Source organism: Nanorana parkeri, unplaced genomic scaffold (genome assembly GCF_000935625.1).
Source record: "Nanorana parkeri isolate BGI_ZX_2015 unplaced genomic scaffold, ASM93562v1 scaffold2869, whole genome shotgun sequence".
Taxonomy (NCBI): Eukaryota; Metazoa; Chordata; class Amphibia; order Anura; family Dicroglossidae; genus Nanorana; species Nanorana parkeri.
The window spans coordinates 29,357-38,323 of record NW_017309137.1 but is presented as its reverse complement, the minus strand read 5'-3'; positions in this window follow the sequence as shown (position 1 = coordinate 38,323).

The following is an 8,967-nucleotide window of genomic DNA, read 5'->3' as shown; positions in this document are numbered from 1 at the left end:
CCCTCCAAAAAAAATATTAATACTCCGTAACCGACAAGCCGGTATCGGTGCATCCCTAGTATATATGGTATAAAGGTGTTCCTTGACTTCACTGAACAATCAGCATGTGGTAAGCCAATGAGGATCATCAAACAAGGGCTGATGGGGGCGGGACCACTGCTGGATGAAGATCTGCCTGAGGGTTTGCTACCCCCTGAGACAATCCAGACCCCCTGCTGGTGTTTACTGCCCACACCTGGGATGGGGGGGCAGGGGGCATATGATGGAACCTTCTCCCTGTGTAATCATCTGCACAGACCTAGCTCTGGAGCAGGAACAACGGTGACCTCTTGGCCAAGACAAAGTCTTGCTGGACTCTACAATCGAGACTGTGATTGGCTGAGACCTGCTTGATGGGAGGACGGAGGTAAGGCCCCCGGCATGTGTGAACGAGGGAGAGAATGATGGCGCTAGGTGAAGGATCTTGACTTCAATCCCTACTTCCCCCTTCCTAATCCCCTTAATTGTGCCTGGAATGTATGTATATCCCGACCCCCGATATAAGATTGAGTTCACCGTCGGTAAAACACAGCACCCCAAAGCAGAGCGCATTCTACGCTACGTATTAGTAACACTGTTTCTTTAAGAGTCTAACTTTTGGGAATACCCCCCCCCCTCGTTACCCGGCTATTTAAAGGGGAGCTCTGAGGTCAGGGCTTTCCCCCATAGTTCTCCTAAGGGTCACAGGAGGACACAAACTAGCGTCCTCCCGTCACCCTCGGCATACCGAGAGCGCCGCAGCATTACCGTCTGGATCCGCCCAGCTGCGTGATTGACAGCTGGCTCTGCCTATCCAGAGCTGTGCCCGCCCCCTCCCCTTCCGTTACTCCAGTCGGGGAGGGGGAATCCCTGCAGGGAGCCGTGAGTGAGTCACCTCTCTCTGCAGGGACAGGATGGAGAAGCGAGCGACGGTATGTCTTCTCTCACTTCCCGATCTATTGAGCCGACCTGTGACAGTCTCATTGAGTTTCACTCCCCTCATAGTTCTCCTTTTTAATGTTTCTCCTCCACCGGTGGTCTGGTAACTGTATAGTCCTCCTCCACCGGTGGTCTGGTAACTGTATAGTCCTCCTCCACCGGTGGTCTGGTAACTGTATAGTCCTCCTCCACCGGTGGTCTGGTAACTGTATAGTCCTCCTCCACCGGTGGTCTGGTAACTGTATAGTCCTCCTCCACCGGTGGTCTGGTAACTGTATAGTCCTCCTCCACCGGTGGTCTGGTAACTGTATAGTCCTCCTCCACCGGTGGTCTGGTAACTGTATAGTCCTCCTCCACCGGTGGTCTGGTAACTGTATAGTCCTCCTCCACCGGTGGTCTGGTAACTGTATAGTCCTCCTCCACCGGTGGTCTGGTAACTGTATAGTCCTCCTCCACCGGTGGTCTGGTAACTGTATAGTCCTCCTCCACCGGTGGTCTGGTAACTGTATAGTCCTCCTCCACCGGTGGTCTGGTAACTGTATAGTCCTCCTCCACCGGTGGTCTGGTAACTGTATAGTCCTCCTCCACCGGTGGTCTGGTAACTGTATAGTCCTCCTCCACCGGTGGTCTGGTAACTGTATAGTCCTCCTCCACCGGTGGTCTGGTAACTGTATAGTCCTCCTCCACCGGTGGTCTGGTAACTGTATAGTCCTCTTCCACCGGTGGTCTGGTAACTGTATAGTCCTCCTCCACCGGTGGTCTGGTAACTGTGTAGTCCTCCACCGGTGGTCTGGTATCTGTATAGTCCTCTTCCACTGGTGGTCTGGTATCTGTATAGTCGTCCTCCACCGGTGGTCTGGTAACTGTATAGTCCTCCTCCACCGGTGCTCTGGTAAATGTATAGTCCTCCTCCACCGGTGGTCTGGTATCTGTATAGTCCTCCTCCACCGGTGGTCTGGTAACTGTATAGTCCTCTTCCACAGGTGGTCTGGTAACTGTATAGTCCTCCTCCACCGGTGGTCTGGTAACTGTATAGTCCTCTTCCACCGGTGGTCTGGTAACTGTATAGTCCTCTTCCACCGGTGGTTTGGTAACTGTATAGTCCTCTTCCACCGGTGGTTTGGTAACTGTATAGTCCTCTTCCACCGGTGGTCTGGTAACTGTATAGTCCTCTTCCACCGGTGGTCTGGTAACTGTATAGTCCTCCTCCACCGGTGGTCTGGTAACTGTATAGTCCTATATGTTCAGTGAAGGTTCTCATTCATGCAGGTCACATGGTATATCTGTAAAAAAAAATAAGTCAAGGCAACTGGACTCGCTTTATTTTTCTTGAAGACGTTTCGCTGGTCACCCGACCAGCTTTTCTCAATTCAGAAGGAAGAACGATAATGGAGAAAGCTGGTCGGATGACCAGCGAAACGTCTTCAAGAAAAAAAAACAGCGAGTCCAGTTGCCGTGACTTATTTTTTTTTTAGTCCTATGCACCGGAGAGTCCATCACGTCTCCTCTTCTTCTTTCTCTCCAGGGTTTCCACGCTCTCCTGAAGATCCTTCTCCCAGAGGAATCCTCATGTTTTCCATAATCTGCTTCCGGCATTTGTTGTCCATTCTATCAGTTTGTCTAATTGGATGTTCCCAGCTTACCATCGCCGGAATAGGATACGGACTGCTACCTTTTACATTGGCGTCTTCAACTATACGGCCTAAAGTAGTAATTAGGCTAACGGGGAATTAGAGAGTTTTTCCAGTTGGACTTTTTTGGTCTAGAGATGTTTCATTTCTCCGGCAATCCGCCCTTTAGTGAGCGACCCTGAAAAACTCTTGTTTATGGCCCTTTGATTGTCCTGTGTTCTGCCACGCGGCCGACCATCGTTGTTCGGAGGTTTTATAAACCTTAGTTTTCTTTTTGAAAAAGTTCCATTTGAAAGTTCATGTATATTTGTATTTTCAGAAAATAAAGAGAATTATTTTGTTTTTTTTACAAACTTAATTGTCATTTATGCGGTACACCATATGAAGGTCCATCTCCATTCCCCAATATAACGTCATGTGACCAACAAATGAGGAGGAGACACTGTACACCATATGAAGGTCCATCTCCATTCCCCAATATAACGTCATGTGACCAACAAATGAGGAGGAGACACTGTACACCATATGAAGGTCCATCTCCATTCCTCAATATAACGTCATGTGACCAACAAATGAGGAGGAGATACTGGACACCATATGAAGGTCCATCTCCATTCCTCAATATAACGTCATGTGACCTACAAATGAGGAGGAGATACTGTACACCATATGAAGGTCCATCCGAGACATATCAACCCGAGACGTATCGACCAATCCACCCGAGACGTATCCACCCGAGACGTAGCGACCAATCCACCCGAGACGTATCCACCCGAGACGTAGCGACCAATCCCCCCGAGACATATCCACCCGAGACGTAGCGACCAATCCCCCCGAGACATATCCACCCGAGACGTAGCGACCAATCCCCCCGAGACATATCCACCCGAGACGTAGCGACCAATCCCCCCGAGACATATCCACCCGAGACGTAGCGACCAATCCCCCCGAGACATATCCACCCGAGACGTAGCGACCAATCCCCCCGAGACATATCCACCCGAGACGTAGCGACCAATCCCCCCGAGACATATCCACCCGAGACGTAGCGACCAATCCCCCCGAGACATATCCACCCGAGACGTAGCGACCAATCCCCCCGAGACATATCCACCCGAGACGTAGCGACCAATCCCCCCGAGACATATCCACCCGAGACGTAGCGACCAATCCCCCCGAGACATATCCACCCGAGACGTAGCGACCAATCCCCCCGAGACATATCCACCCGAGACGTAGCGACCAATCCCCCCGAGACATATCCACCCGAGACGTAGCGACCAATCCCCCCGAGACATATCCACCCGAGACGTAGCGACCAATCCCCCCGAGACATATCCACCCGAGACGTAGCGACCAATCCCCCCGAGACATATCCACCCGAGACGTAGCGACCAATCCCCCCGAGACATATCCACCCGAGACGTAGCGACCAATCCCCCCGAGACATATCCACCCGAGACGTAGCGACCAATCCCCCCGAGACATATCCACCCGAGACGTAGCGACCAATCCCCCCGAGACATATCCACCCGAGACGTAGCGACCAATCCCCCCGAGACATATCCACCCGAGACGTAGCGACCAATCCCCCCGAGACATATCCACCCGAGACGTAGCGACCAATCCCCCCGAGACATATCCACCCGAGACGTAGCGACCAATCCCCCCGAGACATATCCACCCGAGACGTAGCGACCAATCCCCCCGAGACATATCCACCCGAGACGTAGCGACCAATCCCCCCGAGACATATCCACCCGAGACGTAGCGACCAATCCCCCCGAGACATATCCACCCGAGACGTAGCGACCAATCCCCCCGAGACATATCCACCCGAGACGTAGCGACCAATCCCCCCGAGACATATCCACCCGAGACGTAGCGACCAATCCCCCCGAGACATATCCACCCGAGACGTAGCGACCAATCCCCCCGAGACATATCCACCCGAGACGTAGCGACCAATCCCCCCGAGACATATCCACCCGAGACGTAGCGACCAATCCCCCCGAGACATATCCACCCGAGACGTAGCGACCAATCCCCCCGAGACATATCCACCCGAGACGTAGCGACCAATCCCCCCGAGACATATCCACCCGAGACGTAGCGACCAATCCCCCCGAGACATATCCACCCGAGACGTAGCGACCAATCCCCCCGAGACATATCCACCCGAGACGTAGCGACCAATCCCCCCGAGACATATCCACCCGAGACGTAGCGACCAATCCCCCCGAGACATATCCACCCGAGACGTAGCGACCAATCCCCCCGAGACATATCCACCCGAGACGTAGCGACCAATCCCCCCGAGACATATCCACCCGAGACGTAGCGACCAATCCCCCCGAGACATATCCACCCGAGACGTAGCGACCAATCCCCCCGAGACATATCCACCCGAGACGTAGCGACCAATCCCCCCGAGACATATCCACCCGAGACGTAGCGACCAATCCCCCCGAGACATATCCACCCGAGACGTAGCGACCAATCCCCCCGAGACATATCCACCCGAGACGTAGCGACCAATCCCCCCGAGACATATCCACCCGAGACGTAGCGACCAATCCCCCCGAGACATATCCACCCGAGACGTAGCGACCAATCCCCCCGAGACATATCCACCCGAGACGTAGCGACCAATCCCCCCGAGACATATCCACCCGAGACGTAGCGACCAATCCCCCCGAGACATATCCACCCGAGACGTAGCGACCAATCCCCCCGAGACATATCCACCCGAGACGTAGCGACCAATCCCCCCGAGACATATCCACCCGAGACGTAGCGACCAATCCCCCCGAGACATATCCACCCGAGACGTAGCGACCAATCCCCCCGAGACATATCCACCCGAGACGTAGCGACCAATCCCCCCGAGACGTATCGCCCAATCCACCCGAGACGTTTCGACAAATCCACCCGAGACATATCCACCAATCCACCCGAGACATATCCACCAATCCACCCGACACGTATCGACCAATCCACCCGAGACGTAGCGACCAATCCACCCGAGACATATCCACCAATCCACCCTAAACCTATCCACCAATCCACCCGAGACGTATCCACCAATCCACCCGAGACGTATCCACCAATCCACCCGAGACATATCCACCCGAGACGTATCCACCAATCCACCCGAGACGTAGCGACCAATCCACCCGAGACGTAGCGACCAATCCACCCGAGACATATCGACAAATCCACCCGAGACATATCCACCAATCCACCCTAAACCTATCCACCAATCCACCCGAGACGTATCCACCAATCCACCCGAGACATATCCACCCGAGACGTATCCACCAATCCACCCGAGACGTAGCGACCAATCCACCCGAGACGTATCGACCAATCCACCCGAGACGTATCGACCAATCCACCCGAGACGTATAGATGAATCTACCCGACAGATATTGGCGAATCCACACGAGACACGGGATAAGCATCACATTTGGATATTTCATTTTGTTTCCTGAAGTTGTGTCAGAACCTCAGGCTGTCCTCCAGCTCGGGGACACCACCATGAGACTTAACCCCTCGCTGTCAGGTTCCTCTATGACTCCAAAGTCTCACATTGTTGGTACTTCTTCAAAAATGACTTTTCTCTGAGCTTCAAAAATCTGAGTTTAAGTCCCTAACTTCTGAGGCTCAGTCACAATGTCCTGGTAGGTTGTTAGTTCGGCCAGATAACACCTCTCAATTATTCTTCAAGAACCCTCTGACCTCCTGAATCTGGGTATCAGACCGGGCCTCTGACCTCCTGAATCTGGGTAGCAGACCGCGCCTCTGACCTCCTAAATCTGAGTAGCAGACTGGGCCTCTGACTTCCTGAATCTGAGTAGCAGACCGGGCCTCTGACCTCCTGAATCTGGGTAGCAGACCGGGTCTCTGACCTCCTGAATCTGAGTAGCAGACCGGGTCTCTGACCTCCTGAATCTGAGTAGCAGACCGGGCCTCTGACCTCCTGAATCTGAGTAGCAGACCGGGCCTCTGACCTCCTGAATCTGAGTAGCAGACCGGGTCTCTGACCTCCTGAATCTGAGTAGCAGACCGGGCCTCTGACCTCCTGACCTCTAGTCTACCTTTCAGTGGTTACACTTTAGGGTCACTTTCTGCTGAGAGAGCGATCACATTCCTTCCAGGGAATTATTGGGTGGATGTGATATATTTGGGGGGAGGGGCGTTCTCCTTCTGGGCTGGTAGATGGCATCACTGATGTTCTCTCTGACCTCATAGGGGTCCAGACACCTTGCCAGGAAGTCACTCTCTACAGTGGGCACCAAAACCAAGACTGTCTCCCGGGGGTGAAGGTTCTGAAGACCGGTTATAACCTCTGACCTGAACCTCGCGGGGACGCTCCATATGCTCCTAAACTATTGTCCTGTCTGCCGCCGATCTATCCTCCATCTGTGTTGTAAAGTTCCGACTCTCGTTCCCGTGTTTCCCGAGCTAGGTCCAGGAGTCCACGGGGGACGTCTACCACGCAAAAGATCAAATGGGGAAAACCGTGTGGAGGATCCCAAGGATTACGGATGGTCTGGGAAGTCCCGGTCTTTTCTAGTCTTATCCACCACTTTTCTTGTAGCGTGTCTCCTGGGTTCTACTGAACCGTTCGAGGAGCCCATCACTATGGTGGTGGTGATGCATTGAGATGCATAGGTGAGTAATTGTCATCACCTGACACGGCTCTTTGGGTATCGTTGACATAAAAGGGACTCCTCGGTCTTTCAAAATTACCCTAAAAATACCAGAACGTGAGGAACATCTCTTCAGCTATAACCTTAGGAGGACAAGTTTCTGGCAGATATTGCTTCTGGATACCGGGTGGCATAGTCAAGGACTACTAATATGTGCAGATGCCCCCTGAGGTATCGCCCTCGTATCACCTGAGTGTAAATTGCGCCTCGTATGTTGTATTTCAGGTTTTAGTCTCTTTTTCACATTCTTAAATATCACAAAACTATCAAACTTTTGTATCTTTAGGTTTCCTTGTCTGGATGTGATGTGTAATCTGTGTGTGTGTCCATGGAGGTGACGTCATGGAGGAAGGGACCCCCGAGGACAACACGATGAGACGTAACGTAGTCTGTAGTATTCACATTCAACACTAGGCGGCGATCTTCCGTGGAACGCACAGACAGGAAGTGATGTCACCCACAGGAAGTGATGTATGAGTATTGAAAGGAAGTTCCAGGTTTACCGTCATTTTGGAGGAAGTAGAGAGGAGACATTGCTGGAACTGGAGGTAATTAGACATGATCATGTCCGTTATACTTTATAGACCGGATACATCCTAAATATAGAGCCATTTATCCAACCGTCCATCCAGAGCCGCCATTTATAGACCGGATACATCCTAAATATAGAGCCATTTATCCATCTGTCCATCCAGAGCCGCCATTTATAGACCAGATACATCCTAAATATAGAACTATTTATCCAACCGTCCATCCAGAACCGCCATTTATAGACCAGATACATCCTAAATATAGAGCCATTTATCCGACTGTCCCTCCAGAGCCACCATTTATAGACCGGATACATCCTAAATATAGAACCATTTATCCAACTGTCCATCCAGAGCCGCCATTTATAGACCGGATACATCCTAAGTATATTCTATGAGATGACGTTCACCGATGTGATTTCTGGTTCCCTTTCACAGATCCGTTCCGTCATCTTTGGGGTGAAGAAATGAAAGACTTCAAAGAAGAAGAGACGTTGAGTCATTGTGTGTCTCCTACAGATGGATCCAGTAAGAGGAACCCACCAGAGAGATGTCCCCGCCCCCTGTATTCCCGGGATCCCACACAGGAAGATCACAACTATGCCCGACGTGATCAGGTCGGTGGGACTCGACATCTGGAACAGTTCATTCTTCGGTGTTATGAGATGAATTTCGTGTCTCGTAGTCTAATAATGTTCTTCCGTAATATTTTGTGATGGAAGGGTGAGGATCGGGGGAATATGAAAGCCGAGAGTAAAGCAGAAGAAGAAGAAGAGGAGGAGATCGACGTGAGGGGTGGTCAGCAGCCATTGGAGGAGGCCGGGATGATGACAGGAAAAGAGGAGGAGTCTTCTCCGGATATCACCAAAGGTGAGTGTGAATGTTATATAGACAACCGACTCACATTCTGCTCGGCTGCTTCCTAGTAGACGTCCTACAACACATCTCAGTAGAAGGATGTAGGTTGTCTCTGGTCACATTCTTCTGAAATGCTGAAGATCATTTGGATTATTGGAAAGAGTAGACTAAGGGTCCCATGTAGATCCTCAATCATCCCCCATAACTGTTCCCTACAGATGGATCCAGTAAGAGGAACCCACCAGAGAGATGTCCCCGTCCTCTGTATTCCCGGGA